Genomic DNA, 21,275 nt, shown 5'->3' with positions numbered 1-21,275 from the left:
AATATTTTCAACATCTGCCTTTTATAAAAGTGTTTCTGCAAAATCACATCTTGCCCACTACATTCTGCTCATTGCCTTCAGCTTTTCAGGTCTTTTTAAAGTACAAATATAGAAATATTATTAGATTGTACATTACTTTGATCCCGCTTAATGAGAAAATAATAATTTGCATAGGGACCACTAAATTTGAGATATCATTATTTGCACCTTGTGATCAAGTTCACTGCTTTCTTTTTATTTACATCAGCCAACAATGTGCTCTTGGAGCTGTGAGGGACCAGCCCTCAGGACCTGTTCTGGGAAGTGATGTTGAAACACAGTTTTAAACCCTCAGTGCATCGAAGTGAACAAAACAAAAGGACTGCCAGACAAAGGACTGCCTGGGGGCTACAGAAGTAAGGGTCTGCATATGGAGACAAAGAGAGAGTTAAGGACTGAGTCATGGAGTGGGCTGAGGCCCACTCCAATTGTTTAGTCTGGTATGCTACAACCACACTTACTCATCTTTGCAAAATAAATGTTTAAGTGCAACAGTGTAGCAAGACCAACCTCTTTTAGGGCACGGTGCTCCAAGGTCCAACCAGGTGTTCCAGGAGAAACTCAGGAATAGTGCTCTGAGTCCAATGCTCTCAGGGCTGAGCAGCCTGAATCGGTGCTACTGCTCCAAAAGTGGCCTCCCCTCTGGCTTCCTCAGGTGTGAGCTTTATTGGCCCCCTAATCCTGCTCATGCACAGTAGGGGCCCACCCTAATCAGGCACAGGTGGGCTTGACACAAGCTCATGCCCACTACCTGGCAATTAGTGCCACCTGGTTGCCTCATTTCACTACACAACAGGCCTGTAAAAGGAGGAGCTTAAACATACATGTGTTGTGATTTTTTGTGATCATAATACTCTGCCTTTATAATTGTGAGATTATAAAATATTGGCTTTTATAAGTTATTCCTTCCATAGTTTTAATTAAATCTTATGTTCAAATGCAGACCTTGCATATCATTTCACCTCAATCTGATCAAGGGATACCTGGCAGTCAAACATTTCCTCAGACTAACATTTTAGTCACTCTGTAAGGGACCAGATGGAGGAACCACTGTAATCCCTTCATTGAACTCTCTTAGCACTCCAATAGAACTGGTCTGTGGGATTGGGTGTCAAGCCACCTTTCCAACCCCCTGAACATATCCTCATTAGCATTTCCAAAGAAATCACTGGAGAGGAAGGAGACAGTGATAAGGGTCTGCATATGAAAATAATGACTGGGGAGAGAAGTGGGCAGAGGTCTGCTCTAGTTGTTTAATATGGTATGTCTCAACCAAGATCATTATGTGGAACAGGCCTATAAAATGAGGCACTGCATTGGTGGGCCTTGGGAGTTTCTTCAACACCAACCCTCCCGCATTGACTGGTCCCAGTCAGGATCCAGGACTGGTGATTTTCTGGTTACTTTCGTTCTCCTAATCTCTTTCTCTTCCTCTTTCTCTTAAATCTAGTAGGACTTAAATTGTAATATACGTCAGATTTCCTGGAACTCATTGTAATATGTATCCAGTTTCCTAGAAATTATTGTAATATTTGCATTCTTAGGTGTGTGGGGGAGTGAGGTCTTCAGTGCTCTTCCAAGAAATCATTATGAGATGTTATTTTGGTTGATCCCTTCTCCCTCTCATGCATAATGTTGGAAAGAGTCTTGCTTGATCATTTACCCAAGAATGTGGTTTCATGAAGCACGTTGTTTCACAAAGCAGAATTTCATTTCAGCACACAGTATTTAAAGTAACTTCATAATTCCAATTAAAATATATTGTTTCATTCTATATCCATCATAGTTCTAATTAAATATTTATGTTCAAATACAGATCTTGAATGGCATTTCACCTTAATTCTAACAAGGGGTATTGGATGTTCTAAGGGGGCCGTCATCTTTTCGTTACCCTCAAAAGGAAACCTAGTCCTGAGAGGCTGGGTGTGGGTAGTGACACTCTCCCTGACACTAAGGCTAGATTCAGCTGCACCTAGCCTACTCTCCACGATGCAGTTTAGAAAGCAAGGAGTTCCAATCTGTATCTGCCTGGGTGCCCTATCCAAGTCATGACAGCAACAAAGGCATCTAAAAGTACATGATGCAATCCAGCATTAGGGAGAGTACTGTCAGCATTTCAAGGGAGGTGATGCTTCCCCCTCTATTCAGTACTGGGGAGATCACGCTTAGAGTAGAATGTTCATTTTGAGACTCCCCAGTGCAAGAAAGACAAGGACACACTGGAGAGATGCAGTGAAGGTCCACAAAGATGAGTAAGGGACAGGACCATCTCTCCTGTGAGGAAAGGCTGAGAGAACTGAGACTGTTCAACCTGGAGAAGGCAAGGCTCAGGAAGATCTGAGAATAAAAAATCAATGTAAATAAATATCTGAAGGAGAGTGCAAAGGATCCATTGCCAGGCCCTTTTCAGTGGCACCTAGTGACAGGACCAGAGGCAGTGAACACAAATGTGAGCCCATGAGATTCCCTCTGGGCATCATGAAACAGTTTTATACTGAGAGCAAGATGGAGCACTGGCACAGGTTGTGCTCAAAGACATTGTGGAGTCTCCATCACTGGAGGTATTAAACATCCATCTGGACATGGCCCTGGGAATCCAGTTCTAGGTGTTTCTGTTTGAGAAAGGGTGTTGGACAAGATGAGCTCCAGAGGTTCCTCCCAATCACAACTATTCTGTGATTCCATGATCATATAAGAATAAGATCTAGTACATTTTTCTTATGGCAAATCTAGCAATTTTTGAGTAAGGAGGTTATCATTCCTATATTTTTCAGTTTCAATAAGTATTTTAGGCTGATCTTTGAGCTAGCCCCAGTTTTTGAAAACTGCGCTGAATTCCTTTTTCAAAAGAAAAGGTTTTCCCCCCCAAATGCTGTAAATTAGCAGTAACAGAGTTAGTCACCTTCTTCACCAGAAAAATTTGATGTTCTGTGTCCGTTAATCATCTGTTTCCAAATGAATTGTCTAAATTAATTTAAGATTGTTGCTTCTGAGCCTCAACAGTATACTTTTCAAAAGTGCTTTCCTTTTCTTTCTGGTTACTCAATTCTCTCCCACTTCAGTAATATGAAGTTGTCTCAAGGATAAACTTTAACATTCATGATTATAGCTTTATTTGTCAAGTTTATAAGGTCAGCTTTCTAGCTTTAATGCCAAGAAAAAAAATTAGTATATGTAATATTATAGATAGACTATATATAAATAAAACATATATTGGGGGTGGTATTCGGTTCCTAAGACAAGATATTTAGGTCCATACATGAAGCTTTCTAGCTTTGTGCTAAATATCCATCTGTGTATCACCCCAACCAGCCCAACAGGCTTCAAGAGTTTTCAGAGTACATAACACATCCACACAGGTCCATCATGGTACTTAAGGGAGACCCATGATCTCTCAAAATTTCTCAAACGCATGATCCAGTTCTATCAAGCCCCTAGAAAAAAAGTCAAGAAAGTGTAGAGAGGTTTCAGCTCCCATAAACAACTGAAGCTTATTTCAGTTTCCTGAAGGCAGATGTCCGGTGCCATCTGAGATACCCTAAGCTATCTCTTCCTCAGAATTTGTTGGGAAATCTGTGTTCATAACTATAGATCAGGGAAAAATTGAATGAGACTCATCCAGCCAGAAACAGGAGAGATTCTGCTTTTTCGATTGGGTTTTGGGTTTTTTTTCCTCAATTTGAAGCATTTCAAGCACTTTTGAAACAGAAACAATACTAATTTTTCTTAGTTTAATTTTGCATTTGTATGATTTATACATAAATATTTCTTTATATCAATTATAACAATTTCTCTGCAATTATCAACTCCTTGAATTAATTCTTAGTAACATATATTACTGATTTTCTATCCTTTGAACTGAAGGTTTTGTTTCCACTGTGGCAAGCAGCACATATTTCCAGTACCCAAAAGCCCCTATGCTTTCAGTGGAAGAAAACTGTGGATCTTGACTGTGGATTCTTTTGCTTAGTTGATCCATACCTTTAAATATTATTTATATAATTACATTTTAAAATAGAAGCTCATGAGAAATGTATCACAGTCTTAGAAGCAGAAGTTCAAGATTAGTTTCTAAGTTCAGCTTCCTGGAGAGGTTACTTTTCTAGACAATAAAAACTACTTTCTTTTTATATGTCAATAGGATTTTTTTTCATATTATAATGTTGGCATTTCAAATTCAGAATTTTCTTAATCTCTCCATATTTGCATTATATTGGATGAGACTATCCAGATGATTAGCACAAAATACCAATTTTTAATGCTAAATTTAATATTTAAAAATTCTGAGGAGCTATATGACTTTTGCATTACTGTGGAGCTGTTGTTTTCCTGCGTAGCCAAGACAGAGTTATGGTTATTTTGGACTGTTTGAGATATACTAAAGAAAATTGCTATATAAGCAATGTATAAATACAGTCAAGCAATTTATTTTTAATTTTCTAAGAAGCAATTTGATAAGAAAATATTTGCAGAATTAAGTGAATGGCTGCATTATACATGTAAGTAAACAGATTGAATTATTTTCCTTCTTTCTCCTTATGATAAGCAACTTTGCACTTCCCTAGGTGTGACTTTATTGGTGTATGAATAATTCAGCTTTTTGAACTAACTTATCTCACGAGTGATATCCAACATTTTTTCTTTCCCTTTCCTGTTATGCCCTTTGTCATTTCCTCCTTATGAAGTATATTGTGGAAATAAACACAAAAGGAAGATAGAGTTTCCTCAAGGCACAGTAAGTGGAAAAGGAATATTCATTTTGCAGAAGTTATTCTTGATTTACTCTCAACAGGTGCAATTGAATTAGATTTCTAGGGAAAGTTACAAATTATCATTTCAGATGACAAGCGCCTTTTGACAGCTTTCCCTAGCCTCAGCATGCTGTATGACTAATTCAGTAATATATAAATTGACATAATACCAAATTCATTAGTTAGGGTCGACATCCATGCTTATCAAATCATCAAAATTCTGATTGGTTACATCACCATTTTTGAAAATTCAGTGATGGAATATCACAGAAAAAAATGGAATCCAGTACACCTGAACAAATATTTTTAATAGACCTTCTTTGATGCTGTGAAGTGACAATTCAGGTCAACGTGGTTGTATGCCCAACAAAGGTGGGTATCATTCATTTCTGTCTAAAATATGATGCTTAGATTTTCACATAATTTATTTTTATTTAGATAGGAAAAAAACCAGAATGCTTTTTTCCAGCTTTTTAATAAAATATGCAACAAATCAATGTCAGTAAGTCTCACAGAGCTTTTATGAATACTAAGGCCATTATATAATATGTTTAATAATTTAACTGGAAATTGTAATCTCACTGGTCATTTTCCTCAGCTTCTGATTCTAGAAATGTGTGCTTCAATATATCTAAAATGCATTTGGATATCTAAAGAAGTAAAATATTTTTAGTCATGTTTTAGTTATCAGGTGCATGAATTAGTTTATTCTGAATTAGTTTAACACTTTAATTTGCACTGGAGTCAACATGTTAGATCAGTCACTGAACTTCTAGCTATACTTCTGTGGAATAAATTACCATTTCTGGTGGCCATAATAAAATAGTGCTCAGCTTGTTTTTAAACGTCAGTCTCTTAGTCTTGTCTCTTCTTCTGTGGTATTCTGGAACCAAAATGTCTTTATATTAAAAAAAGAAAAATTCAGAATTCCTCAGTTTCCAGACCCCTTAAGGCTTATGCTATAAAATGGAGAGTAATTCTATACATTAATTTGGCAAGTATTGTATCGTATTAAAAGTCAAAATAAACATTCTGCAGCACAAACTCTCTAAAGTCTTTTAACATGATCACACATACATTTTACAGTTCTTTCTGAATATTTCAACTGGTTAAAAGTTGACCTTACATAAAGCCTTTGGGAAAAAAGATGTGAACGTTAATAATCCACTAAATACTTATTTACATTATGAACTCTTAAAGCTCCAAAGGAACTGTCCCAGGCTCTACTCCCAAATGTTTAAGTCCCGCATCCATTCATCTTTTACTTTTTAAATTCAAATTCTAAGTCAGAGAGAAAATTCCAAGCTGAATGGAGATACTGGTGCTTCCAACAAGTAGGCTTTTTCCAGTCAGCAGTGTTGTTTACCTTCAGTCTTTGTTGCATTTCAATAATAGTCTTACATACTTTAGTTATAAAAAGCCATGATCTACATATGAGTGGTGTAAAGTTAATACTATCCAAATCAGCGTGACACAGCCTTGCCAGGTATTCCTATTAGGATGGAACCTCAGAAGTTTTTTGCACCAACTGGTAGACACAACTTCTGCAATGTTCACAACTTCACAATGACACAACTTCAATGCAGTTCAATTTAAATAACAGAACTGCAAGTGAGTAAAACAGATTGTAGGAGAAAAGGAGTGACAAAAAATAATCAAATTGCTGAAAACTAATTGTCAGAATACTTTTAATTGGAAAGTGTTTCAGTCACACTGTATCTGTATGTGAGATCATGCCAACTGAGATGAAATCTGAGATGCTAGCATTTTCTAAATTAAAATTTTCATAAAATGTTCAAGTAGTTATTTATTCTAATAGACTTTTTTTCCTTTGGCATTCTTTTTTATATTTACTTTAATTGTTCTACATTTTATTATTTTAATCATAGCAATATAAGGTACTTAACTACTTCCGGTAAATGACATAAGAAATAGCTTAAATGTGCTACTGGCATTTATGTTATCTTTTATACCTTCAACTCTTGATTGAAGTATCTGTTTTTCTAGATTATGATGTCTGCTGTTCATAGAATGCCCGATCACTCTGTGAGAATGCAAACAGAGTTTTTCTATTCTAGAAAATAAGATAAGCTTTCCAGGTATTGGTTTACATGGCTTCGCTGAACCTACATTGTTAAGAATTGAGACCCAAGTATAAAAGGACCTAAATCATGGCAAAAGGATACACTGCTGATCCACTTCCAACTAATCTCATAAAGACCATGTACAGTTTGCGAAACCAGCAGTGTTGTTGCAGTGTGACCTCTCTCTTTTTAGGATTTCTCTACTGGTAACTAACATTTACTGTTCTCTAGAATTTGGGTTTTTTTTTTTCTTTTTTTAAGCTTTTTTTCCCAGGTTTAGATTTATGTTACTTGTAGTCGAGCATAAGCTGAATACCATTCAAGAAATGAAAACTGCATAAGAAAGCTGAAAGAAATAAAAATGTCTAAAAGGGAGAGGTGGTATTACAAGAGAAAATACTGAACTGCAGTTTTGAATAAAGAGATCTGCAGAGCAGCAGTGTGCATGCTGAAGTCCACTATCGAATAAAAATATTGTGCTTCTGAGCAAATCTAGTGTCTGCCTTTGCTTGAATATGAAATCAAAAGAAAAATGGATTTGTTTAGAATGTGCCAAGGTAACTGTACTGTGACATTTCAAAATGTTGACCACTATTCTTTTTGTAGGAGTCTACATTAATGTTGATTAATGAGCCTTGTTGGAAATTGTTCTGTTATTAACAAATATTCAGTGAAAGAAAATTCTCCATTCATTTTGTCAAATTTTAATGCCTCTTAATTCATCCCTGGCTCTCAAAATAACTTCTACAATCACTCTAAGTCTACTTTTCTGGCAGTACATATGTATTCATCAGCTTTCATATATGGTGCATCCTACTGCCTATTGTTCTTAATACTGAGAAGTATTTTGAGGTCAGTGAGCCATATTCTGTGTTGATGAGGCGTGTAACCATATTTGATGAGTAGGTTAAATGTTTTTGACACTGTGTTTCAGAATGTGAAATACTAGTTCTAAATATTTTAATTTCTTCTGCAGCATGTATAGTCCTAGTAAATCAAGCTGCAACATTTAAGTTTTAAAACTAGAGATGTGAGAACAGATTTCATGCAGAGGAGTCAAATAAAATTCCTCATTCTTATCAGAGCTCCAACTGTGCAGTTAGTAGGGCAGCAGACAGACCAGTGACAATGATGGAAAGCACTAAAATCCATGGAATTGGAAAAAGATCTAAAATCGTGAGAAGTCTTGCTCCAGCACCAAGTACAAGGAAAAGCTAGAGTAAAGGGCTTACTACACTAGCTCTAAGCTTCTGAATGTGATGTAGGACTTCCCAACAGCTTTTTTACTGTGTCACCGTTTTTGGTAGTGAAACAGAGTGTGATTGTCTAAAGCTCATGGAGACCTGGACTGTCACATCAAACTGATTCTTTACATAACTGTTTGCTATACTGTCATTTGTACCACTAAAAAAAATGTCACCAATACTTCTCAGTTTGAAAAATTGAGCCTGTAATTGCACTCAGCTAATGGAATCATAAAGAGTAATGAAAAGTTCTTTTTAAGAAATTACCTTATGCTTTGACCTGAAAAATATAGAGAATTCTTGATAAAACAAGTTTTATGCTGCAGTTGATGACAAAATGTCAGGGTACATCTTGAGATACATGTAGCACACACAAGAAGTTTCTGTCTTCATACTCTGTAATTTAAAAATTCTTTCCGCAGGACTTGGACTTAAGGTAATGATATTTGAATATGGGCAAGCTGACCAGAAAAAACAGAAAAACTGTAAACACACTTTTCAGCAGTGTGACACAATGTCACAGTTGGACTCTTAAAGTCTGAATATAAAAAACACTAATTTTTAAACTATTCCACAAGGTATTGATAACTTTGCCTACTTACTTCACTGACTTTGCAATGCAATGTTATAGCAACTATTTAATATAGTTAATATATAGGCTGTTACTATAATTTCTTTGTGCAAGTTTTTGTTGGGCTGATAATAACTACATAAATGTAATTTTCTAGTAAGGGTATTATTTAAAAAAATAATTCATAACTGATAAATATTTCTACCAGTGTTTCCGGACTTTCAACTTCTGGAGTACACACAGTATCTGAGGCTCTGGTGTGCAAAGGTTTTGCCCAACAATTGACTTGCAAAGTTAATCAGCCTGCTATTTAAGTTAAATTTTTAAATGTGTACTAAAGCTTCCCAGCAAAACATCTCCAGTTTTCAGTACTCCTAGGCTCAGACAATTTCTATAGGTATGGTAGTATTTACAAGTACCAAAAGTTCAACAGTTCTGTTTTTTGGTCTCTTAGTTATGTGTTTACACAGCTGTTCAAGTTCAACCACAACTTGTCACAGCTGGACATCTTGGTTTATCCAAATCTATAGCTGCTGAGTGGGAAGATGAATTTCCCTGTGAAGAAAACTGGCTGGTTCTCCTTAGCACAGAGAATGCTCAGGCTAAGAAGCCAGACTGGAAGACAGCATGCTTGGGGTATGGATCTCAGGTCTGACCCAAGGCCCCAGTACGGCCCTGAACTAAGATGGTAATACAGGCACAGATAAATTCATGACTGAACGGAAAAGTATGAGGCAAACAGAAGCTTTTACTGCACAATTTCTTGTTTGCTTGTTTGAGTTTTTTGCATCTCATGGTGGTTAAAATATTACAAGTATTGTATATTTTGATTCTTCTTTTTGAAGAAATTGATAATCATGTAAAATAGAACATGCTGAGCAAAACTGTAACAAATGTTGCCTATCAATACTAGTTGACTGCTAGGGATAGGTTTTTTGTTCCAGATTAGTGCAGCTGTCCAAAACTTGTGTTGTGGAATTTAGTTTCTTACCTCTGAACTTGATATAATCAGATTTTCAGGTAGAAGTGTTCAGGAGATTATTCTGATATACGTATCTGCTGAATGAGCCTGTACATTCCTTCTTTGATTCATTATTTATATGGGTTATTTCAAGGTGCTAACAGTACTGACTCAAGAGACTTTACTTATATACTACATTCACTTTCAAAATCAAGTTATATTCTTAGAAAGAAATCATTCTACTGCTGCCTTTGCAAAGAAAATGTAGATGCTGAAGTCAGAAAAAAATTTGTTAAAAGTAAGGCACAATTTATTTCAATAATGAAATTATTAATCTTGGTAACAAGCAACAATGATAGATTCTTTGTCTTCTGGTGTCTTTTAGGGAAGATTTTATTTCCTGGAAGACAAGTAATAGCCAATGATCCTTATTCAAATGGAGATTATCAAGTTCAGTGGAGGTTATCTGCAATGTAATGGTCTGTGACACACAGTACAACAGACTAGATGATATAATGATGCCTTTTGGCCTTGTATACTTTGAGTCAATAAACTTACAACTTTGTAAAAAGTGCAGATTCATGGGTATATAAATATCTTATATCTACCCGTCTCTCTCATGAGCTTCCTAGCATATGGTCATTAAAATAACTGAGATCCTTGTTCCAAATATCATGAAAAATTGTTTTCACCTGTAATAGAAGGTTATAAGAATAAGGGAAAAATCTGCTCCTACTGAAATGCTGTTATTAATTGCAGTAAAGTCAGGAATTTATCTCAGATCTCTAGCTTCCATCATTAAAAATAATCACAGAAATCACCAACATTCACAGAAGATTAGGGGTTAGAAGGGACATCAAGAGATCATAGAGTCCAACCCCCCTGCCAGAGCAGGACCACCTAGTATAGGTCACACAGGAGCATGTCCAGGTGGGTTTTGAATGTCTCCAGAGAAGGAGACTCCACAACATTACTGGGCAACCTCTTCCAGTGTTTTGTCAGCCTCACAATATTCCATATGTGGCCTCACAAGGGCAGAGTAGAGGGGGAGCAGAACCTACTCACCACGCCCCTTCTAATACACCCCAGGATGCCATTGGTCTTTTTGGCCACAAGGGAACATTGTTGGCTCATGGTCACCCTTTTGTCCACTAGAACTCCCTCCTTTCCTCTGTGCTGCTCTCCAGCAGCTCAGTCTCCACCATGTTCTTGGGGTTGTTCTTTCCCAGATGCAAGACTTTATATTTGCTGTTGTTGTAATTCATTAAATTTCTCGCTGCCAAATGGCAGCACAGGTTTCTCAACAAACGAGCTTTCTCCCAGATTTGTTGAGAACTCGCTGAGAAGACACTCTGCCCCAGCATCAAGGTCATTGATAAAGATGTATAGTAGATGCACTATTCTGTTACAATCCAAGAAGAGAATCACAGAATCATAGTATACCAGGTTAATATGATCAATAAGGGAATACAACAAGATGCATAACATCTCCAGGAAGGGAAAATGGTTATTGCTGTTAGGGAAAGTGTAAAGCTGAAGAAAGATTAATAGCAGATTTTAGAAGTATCAGCTGGAGTGATCTTTTTTCCTCTTCCATTGGAGACGCTGACATTGAAATTAGAACTCTAATGACTAAGAGATCCTGCCAATGTAGAAAGAATGGGTTATCATGCAGAAAGAAATGGATGACACATGGACTTGGAGAATAGAGAACAAGATAATTAGCAATACTTAAAAAGAAAAAAGATAGAAGACACCTTTCATGGCTAAAATTGGCAAGAGCAGAGGGATGAGCAACTAGCACCAAAAGAAAAAACAAAATTCACATGTTACGTGAGCAAAATAGATGAGTAACCTGTAAGTCTATCATACAGAAGTCAAGATTAAGACAGAAGGAAAGTCAGAGAGAGGAAGAGGCTAGAAGTACATCAGAGAATGAAGAAAACTAATTATTTAAATGAGTGCTATGTGAGGGAGTGACTGTGAACAAATTCTCAATATATTCCCACAGTGGATTAAGGATAGTTTGCTAAACATCACAGCAGGTAAATTCTGAAGCAGCACTCAAACTGGAAAAAGTAGCTAGCAAGCTCAAATGATGGAACTTTCTTAGCTATTAATTGGAATAAAAGATCCAGTTTCTTTGAGAGCCAAATTCATTGGCCAAAACGTTACTTTCCAGTTCTGTGTTCCTGTGGTATTAGTATTACACCAAGGTTTAAGGAAAAGCATTTGCTAGGCTGGATAAAAAACACACGTCTTTTGAAGAGTTCAACCACTTGAGAGGATAGAGGAGAACCTGGCAATGTATAGCTGCCAAAATCTTTAAGCTTTCTTACATGAAGATCATTTTCCAGTGTTCAACTTGTAAGCTATTTTTGTTTGTGGTTGGCTGGGGTTTTTTAATTAAAAAAAAAAAATAGAAAAAGCATTTTAGGATGTTCTTAATAAGAGCAGATGACTCGGTGGATACCATGCATGACATTGTTTAGATCCTAAAGTATAAATAATATATGAATAATTTGGAAAGCTCTGCCCACATTTCTTTTCAATTGATAGCTAACCTCAAGGAATATTGTTTGAAGACAAAGACAGGCAAAGTGAAAATAAAGCTTACCTTCACCTGCCCTTGAATCCAGTTAGTGTCATTAATTGGTAGTCTTGTGCATTCTGCTGAGCATCTGATATGCACTATATAAAGTAGATCTATTAACATTAAAATTTTATAGAAACATATATTGCGGAGTCTGAAGTTTAAACAAAGCTGGCTTGTCAGTATTTTGTAGATTCATCTTTGTTGGCAACCTTGTTCTTTTCACATCTTCTCATTTTCACCAAAGGTAATCAACCTCTCTGTGTGGTGACAGTTTAGAAAAATGTGAAGTTATTAATGACCATCATGATTCAATTAGAAATGCAAAAGATCATATTTGGTAAGAAATTTCAAACAGAACAGAAAAAGTAAGATGCTAGTCTTGATTTTCTTAGCATTTTCTCAAAATAGATACATAAAGAATTTGGAAATCAATAGCATAATATCCATGAAAATTCTGTGGGATTACTGTTCCTAGGACAATACAAAACCTTGCAAATAAGTACTTACAATCTGCTTAGATATACAGGAAATATAGTTTCATTTAGTTACACTCATTAAGATATTCTTCCTTTCCACAGAAGGAAAATCTTATTTTAATACAATTCCTATATACATGTATTTTTAATAGTAGAACTTTGATAGCATTATCTCAATCGGTTTTTTTATTTTACTATGTTCAGTACAGCTAACCCTGATACACTGCTCTAGTATGAAGCTGCCTCAAAAAGATGAATCTATCCAGAGGAGTGATGCTGTCTGTTTGTCTTACTGATTTTAGTGAATTCCATACCTCTCTACATAAAGATGAAGTTACCCACCTTAGTTTAGAAAACACACGTGAAGGTAAGGTAGGGGAAAAATATCAATTTAACATACTTTATTTGCCATTTTAAATTCTGCTATGGGATAGAAGTGACTTGCCAATAGAAAATTCCATTAACAGGACAATATATATAGTTATATAACAGAAAATTTGCATAACTCTATAATCACTCCATAAGCCTGAAAGGTTCTTTATCATTGTCTAATACTGCATGTCTCCCAGCATACTCAAAACTGACTGATAGCTTTCTCCTCTGATGACACAGGATAGAGATGGACCCCTGTAGATCAAATCCTGTTGGAGTTCCTATGCACACCCCATTTGCCATACTGCTCCCTTCTCCTGATTAATTAATCCACTAATGTCAGTTAACAGTGCACTCAAAGCTTACAGCATGTTCAGCCTATAAAGCCACACTCTTTTGTTTCATATGTAGTGTAACCCAAGCAGGAGAAAATTCAAAAAGATTCGAAGTGTATATTAATTAATTCCAGACTCCTAAAAATGTAGCAATCAGTATGTTTTTAATTTGCAAGTAACAAAATAAAAAACAGCGGAAATCAGAATGCACACAGTGGATCAGAATGATTTTAAATATTGCTAATTGTATTATTTTTCAGCAAAACTTTTAGGCTAATCAGGGAAAACAGGCTTGAGGACAAACAGAAACAGCTTTAATTTTATAATAACAATTTTTGATAGGCAAGCAGGCCAGCAGAAAAGTATAATTCAGAAACTTCAAAAAGGAAGGGTTTCTAGATAACTCTTCTTTAAACATTACTACATTTGGTGGACCAAAACATTTTCCAACCTATTATAATTAAGTCTTTCCAACTTCACAGATAATTTGGCGCTGGATTTATACACTGATCAGCTTTCATCACAGTACTTTATGATTAACAATTTTGAGTCTAACAGGTCTTTTAAAAATTGGTTTGATCTGTCCAGAAAGTGTATTAGTGACAATAAATAAATTAAGTGGTATTAAAAAGTAGTGAGGAATGTAAAACCTTCTACAATTCTGGGGGTGGGAGGAGGGAAATTACTAATCTGTACAATAGTCTACAATTACAGGAAGCATCTAAAATGAAAATATTCTCTTAATAAAATTCAATTATATAAAATATCAAGAATTTTAAAGCCAAGTTACAATATCCTTTTTCAAGTTCTGTTAGGACTGTGATGAGTACAATGTTTTATTTTAAATATGTAAAAAAGATTTCCAGTGAGCTATTTTGTGGTTACAGCATCAGTAGGCAAGGGAAGAGCAAGTGACATCATCTACCCAGGCTTGTGCAAAGTTTTGACACCATCTCACACAGCATCCTGGGCTCTGAATTTGAAAGATATGAATTTGGTGGCTGGACCACCCAGTGGCTGAGGAACTAGCTCTGCACAAACTTTTTAAAAGGACCAGAAACCCCCAATCACTGACATACTGACCAAAGAACAACAGTGTGTGAGGATGGGATATGTATGTACCTGGGATGGAGCAATCCCAAACACAAACACAGGCTGGGCACCGAATGGATTGAGAGTAGCTCTGAGGAGAAGGATTTGGGGGTGTTGGCTGATGAGAATCTCAATGTGAGGGGTTTCTCTCCTCCAAGACCCCACCTGGAACACTGTGTCCAGTTCTGGAGTTCCCTGGACAAGAAGGACATGGAACTGTTGGAGCAAGTCTGGAGGAGGTCCATGAAGATGATCAAAGGGACAGAGAACCTCTTCCACAAAAACAGGCTGAGAGAGCTTGGGTTGTTCAGGCGAGAGAAAAAAGGCTCCTGGGAGGCCTTGGAGCAGCGTCCCAGTACTTAGAGGGGGCCTATAGGGAAGCTGGGGAGGGACCTTTTATGAGGACATGTAGAAATAAGATAAGGGGTAATGGCTTTAAACTGGAAGAGAGTAGATTTAGTTTAGACTTTATGAAGAAATTCTTCGCTAGGAGGGTAGTGAGACTGCAACAGATTTGTTGTGAATACCCCCTCCCTGGAAGCTTTCAAGGACAGGTTGGAGGGGACTTTGATGAGGCTGGTCTAGTGGGAGTTATCTCTGCCTTTGGCAAAGGGATTGGAACTTATAGGTCTTCAAGCTCCCTTCCAGCCCAAACTATTCTGTGATTCTATGATGGTTTGGTCTCATGTCTATCTATAACATTTTCACTCACACATGCAACATGAAATTATTGTTGTATTGTACTGCTTTCTGAAATGATGTTCCACTTTCTGTCCTTACACTAGAAAATAGTAGACCAAAAGCAAAGAGCTGGGTACATCAACAATGAATAGAGGCTCATAGTGACAACAAGCTTGAATTCTGATCCCTCAAAGCTGTCACAAGGAAACTACCTCAGGTCCTCCTCTAGAGCTTTAATTCTGTATAGCTCTATGCTACTGCAGAATTAGACAGTAGTAGAAATGTGGGGGATCTCAAAGAGATCTGACAGTATAGATGTTGCCCAAAGGTACCTTACCTCACTGTTCTATCTCTTCCACCAAGCATAAACCTGAGTTTGCTAAGATGTAGCGAGACAAGAGAGTAAAAATGTGTCCAAAGACTTACTCCCATATTTCAACTATACCTGATAAATAGGTTTTTGAAAATTTTGCTTCACTTATATACCTTAGACTACTGCCATTAGGGACTTACTACTGCTCTTAGATGTGGTTGCCTAGTTGCCTCATGGCTGTATCTGAGATACCTTTAGTTAAGCTAGCTTTGACTGGTGTTTGGATTAGTGAAAAAACAGCATGGATAGAAAATTGTACTTCCTACACTGAGAGAATCTCAGCCTGGTTTGAGTGCAATGTGCATCAGAATGATTGCTGGCAGCTAAGTTCCTGAGCTAATAACAGAAGTTAGCAGATCTGCATATGCTGACCACTGACCACAGCACAGACAAGGGTCCAGCAGGGCAGCTGGACAGGTGAGGCCACATACCTCTTGTCTTTCTTTGGCTCCATTTCACAAGGACTTTTAAAGTACTGGCACATTTATCATAATCTTAAGTAAACAATCAGAAACACTTCTATCTTTTATTTTTCTATAATTGCTTCCATGTCATACCTCCAACAATGGCTGCGAGATATCATTTCCACTTCTAACAGTTTTGCCATGGCCTCATTTAAACAGGAACATGCTTGCCAAAAATATACAGTATATCTTATAGTATATATATATATATATATATATATATACTATATATATATATATACTATAGGTATATAGTATATCTTTTACTACACTCATTATTATTTTTTTTATCATAATCATTGTTGTCAGCATCATCAACAGTTAGATGAAAATGTATCATGCTGGACTCAACAGCTCAAGAGAGGGGAGGCTGCTGCAGCTCCATGACCCCAAGTCCAACCAGCAGTGGGGGTGTGCACATAGCACACCCATCTATGCCACAAATCTTCACACCTGTCCACACAGATCACAGACATGTACACCCATAAAAACAAGACAGCATGGATGAGAAGTCCACTACTGACAGCATACATATAAAAAACCGTATAACTTTGCATAGATACATAACCTTTTTTTTTCTTCCCCTCTATCTTACAATTTCCTCCCTCCTTCCCTCCCTCCCTCCCCGTCTCCCTTCTTTTCCTTTCTTTCCAGGTTCAAAAATCTTAAATAAGCTGCCTTAATAAGATTTAATTCTTTAATAAGAATTAAAAGCTGATCACAGTTTTGATCACTAATCACCTATAAAAAAGTTTACTATGATGATCATCAGGATGTACAAATATTTATGGGCAGCAAGAGATATAGAAAGTCAGAATATGAGGCTCTGCAGAGCAGCAAAAAAAAGATTGAAAAGTGACAGATTAAATATATAAAGTAACTACTCTAAATAAAAGAGGAAATGTTGATGCAATAAAACTTTTCAATATGCATTTGCATTTGATTAGGGACATTAATGAAAAGAAAATGTTGCAAAAGGCCAACAGATGCCTCGAGGCAAATAAAAATCCCAAATGCCATCTTCGTACATGAGACAACAGTTCCAATATTTTATACTTTGAATGGACAGACAAGATGAAGATGTGACCAACACACTTGCTGTGAAGTCATATGTCAGGGAATTTTGAAAAGAGAGAAAGGTATTAATATTTTGGAATATGGCATGGCTTGCTCTATGGTTTGCATTATGCTTGTAATTTCTTGCAGCCCAAAAAGGTAGTGTGTATATAGAATATTTTTTCTACATATTTCAGTTATGATGTTTTGATACTATATGGTGTGTGGGCAAATATTGATTTGTAATTTTTAAAATAACAAATGGTAACAAAGTAATATTCTTTTGTAGCATTGAAGCCAATGACCCAAAGCCTACTGGGATGGTATCGTTCAAAGAGACTTAAATAATTACACAGGAGATGTAACACATCAACTGGAAGCATTAGTGCAGAAAATCCTACTATTTTTTCTAAAAATATGTAGTGTGTTTAGCCCAAGAAAGCACCCACATTGTACCATTGACAGTAAATTCTCTGGTCCCTACCTGTTGGAATTTAATAGAATTCCAATTTATACTGAGGTAACAGAGTTTGCTGTTCTCCTCTACAAGTCATTAGCAGTAAACATTATGTAAATGAAAAGAATAGGAAATAGCATAAACCACAGGCCCAAGCAAAGGCCTACAAAATGCTTAGAGTCTGTGTATAAATCTGAATAAATAAATTAGCAAATCATGAACCAAAATTGCTCACTTGCATTTCTAGAATGAAACATTTTCCTGAATAAAACTTAATGAATAATCAATGAGCTTTAAAAAGGAATGCAATTCATGGCTGGCCAAAAGGCTCTGAACAGCACATTGCCTGATGAAACACATGCTGGGTTTTTATCCATCTCTTTATCTTCACACTATTTAAGAATTTTTGGTGATTGACTTTGTAGAGTAAGAAGAACTTGGCTTGCATCTACCCAAGGGGCTTATAATATTTTGTTAGGTTTACAGGTCGCCTTCCACAAAGTAAAGATTTTCAGGATATTTTTTTCTTTTCTTTTTCATTTACCGGTGAAAGAAAACATACATTTGTATCATATTAAGATATGCATTAAGAAATGCATTAGAGCCACACCTTCAAATTTCATCTGTATTTCTTCTATACCCATCTGTAGGGTATAGCATAAGTTATACAAAAGCATTTGACATCCACTGAAGCAGAAATTCCGGAGTTCTCTGAGCAGCAAACTGGATTGTAGAAGGTGGAGAAGGTGATAAAGGACTGCCACTCATCTGCAGTGTTTGCTTTCCCAGAGTGATTTCTGAAAGAGCAAAGCAAAGCAATTGCAGGGCTAATAATGCCTATGGAGAGTAAAGAGCAGATTAAGTATTACAATATTTAGTAATACAACTGTATTTACACTTTTTATCAGAGGTGCCATAATAAAGCCATAATAAATAGAAGATAATGGGCTAGAATGAATGTGATCTGGAAGCACTCAGAGATAACTGAATCTGCAAACCAAATGTCAAATCAAAATATCAGTCCCAAACCTAATTACTAATATACAAGATACAAACATAATAACTAAGATATAAGGATACACTGCTTTGCAAGTTTTCTACTGATATACATCTCTGCCATAGCTAGGAAAAGACTGTTGTAGATATAAAGATTTTTAATGCTGTCTTTTTTTCTACTAAGGTGGAACAATAAAGTATTGTAATTTTTTTCTTAGCTGAGGAAGTGAGGGTAAGCAAAATCAAGGCAATCATATTCCAGCTTTTAGTATGTTATCTGATGTTCTCCCACAAAAATTGAGGGAAACTTTGAAGATTTCACCTGTCCATCTCTGCTTTTCCAAACACAGCTCACAGGACAGGATTGTCTGAACAAAGGCCCACTGAATATACTTGACATCCAGTATATCACTGGACCACCACACTGTTCTCTCATACACATTTCAGATGAATGTATTTAGAATCTGACCTTCTAGATACTTCTGGGAATGTTGACATTTCAAGTCTTCTGCCTTGTGTTGCTACGCTTTTATTTATTAGTACTTTTAGTGCTACTGAAAAAGGCTGGATTGACAGCCCCAGAGGAGAAAACCCTCCATAGAAAAGGGATAGGGTCAACAGATTTCTCTGCACTAGCTCAGCAGAGTGTTTCAATGTTAACTTAGAAAAAGTGGTCAATCCCTTTGCCCATTTAGTTTTTACCCTTTGTGATCAAACTGCCAAGTTTGCCAATTAGTGCCAGCTGTACTCAATATGGTCTATTGTCTCCTTTCTAACACAAGCAGGGTTGCTGCACAAATCTGCTTCAAGCAGGAAACCAAATGTTCCATAGCATTTTAACGTCACTTTGAACCTTGGGTTTATTTGAATTGACAACCAGGAAGAAAAGCTTTGAAACGAACTCATATACAGTAAATATATTGTTAACATTCACAGAAAATGCTTTGGTGAATTCCGAACACCATCTCTTACATTACCCATTTAATATACATGAAACATTTCTGTAATCTGTAATACACTCAATAATAATTTATCCTAAGTTATAATAAAAAGAATCTATGTGTCATCCTATATGCAAAATATAGAAGATGAAAGTGCGGGTAGGTATGCACTATAAGATTGTGAAAATTATTGCCATGAAGTGAAAGGCAAGGTACAATAAAATAGGAACCTATCAGTTTGAATAATAGCTTGTCTCTTAGTATTACATTTCCTGTGTACATACTTATTTCATATTACATCCAGCTTGCTAGTACCAAGAGATACTAAATTCCTCAAGAACTGGTAGAAACAGAGTATAAAGGTGATGTCTTCTTATGGGGTAGGAAGAGATTATGCCTTGAGATTTTTTTGTAAAATTAATTCCCTGGAATAGCACCCAGAGCAGGTTTAAACAGAATTATAAAACTGACTCTTTTTGATTTATGTGGATTGCATAAAAAAAATTAAAATACAATCCACATTAAATTAAATTCAAACATCATGGGGGGGTTGCCTTTGGGGAGCAAAGTAAGACCGGCATACATGTTAGGTGGGCATGGTTGTCAGGTGTATTTCTTTAGGGATTGTCATGGATGTGAAATGGTCTTAAATTTATATTACATTTGCTATCTGGCTGACATAGCCCTAGGAAACCAGTCACTGTGCATCATCTTAATATTGTATTTGTATTATACTGTTTTTCCAAAAATGAAAGATAAAGGTGCAACATTTTTGATGTGCACATAATGAAAGATGTCAGAGAAGAATAAACAGTTTTTAAGCATACTGGGATCCAGCAGGATATTTCAGTACTGTGCATAAAAGCTTTAGTTATAATTTTTAAATAGGTTTTTTGCTAATCCTTCCCAATTTCACCACAATAATAATTATTCTAATACACTAAAAAATAAAGCAAAATTCCAAAAGAGAAGATTCGGACAGTTCTCATAGCTAACACAAGACTTTTTTCACTGTGGTAAAACTGTCTATGAGATGGAGTTTTCATAAACTATCAGCTAATGTATACTAGCTTCAGTGAAGACATCTGAAATTGCAGAATCTATTGTTAGGTAAACCATCTAGCTGGCAGGAATTAAACAGAAAAAAAATGCCAAACAAACAAGAAATGTTGGTTTGTGGGGTTTCTTGTTTTGGTTTGTAAAAATTTGATACTTGATTTACAGACTTGGCCATCAAAAAAACCTCTAAAAATTAAAAAGTGCTTCATCTTTTCATGCTCTCATCTATAAGGTGCATAGTATAGATATTGTGGTGGTGTTAGTGTATAGCAGTATCTGTCATTGCACAGAGATATCTGGACCACCCATATAAGAACTTCAGGTAGCAAAACATGTTACCAAAAGTTTTTGTGCACCTTTTTTCATCTCAGAAACCATTCCCTTTCTCATATAAGGCCTTTATGATTCTTTTGCCCTCTGTGGACTGTATTACAATTTGTCTTTCACCATAGAGCAAAGAATATCACTGATACAGTTCAGAGTGAAAAGGAACATAAATACAACTCCACAGATGTTGACAGGTTGTTAAAAACTTCTAGGAAGGTTCAACAGTTTTTTTGTTGTGAAGAATTTTGAATGATTGGTGAAGGTTTGCACAAAGCACCAGGACCTTGTCCCAGAGTTTCAACTAAACTTATTTTTTTGGAGTGAAAACAATATGTATAAGGAAAATATTATTTAAAAGAAGTTTTATGAACAATTCTTTTTTTTTCAGTTTTTCACTACA

The sequence above is a fragment of the Heliangelus exortis genome, chromosome 4 (assembly GCF_036169615.1).
Source record: "Heliangelus exortis chromosome 4, bHelExo1.hap1, whole genome shotgun sequence".
Taxonomy (NCBI): Eukaryota; Metazoa; Chordata; class Aves; order Apodiformes; family Trochilidae; genus Heliangelus; species Heliangelus exortis.
Note: the sequence above shows the minus strand (reverse complement) of the source record.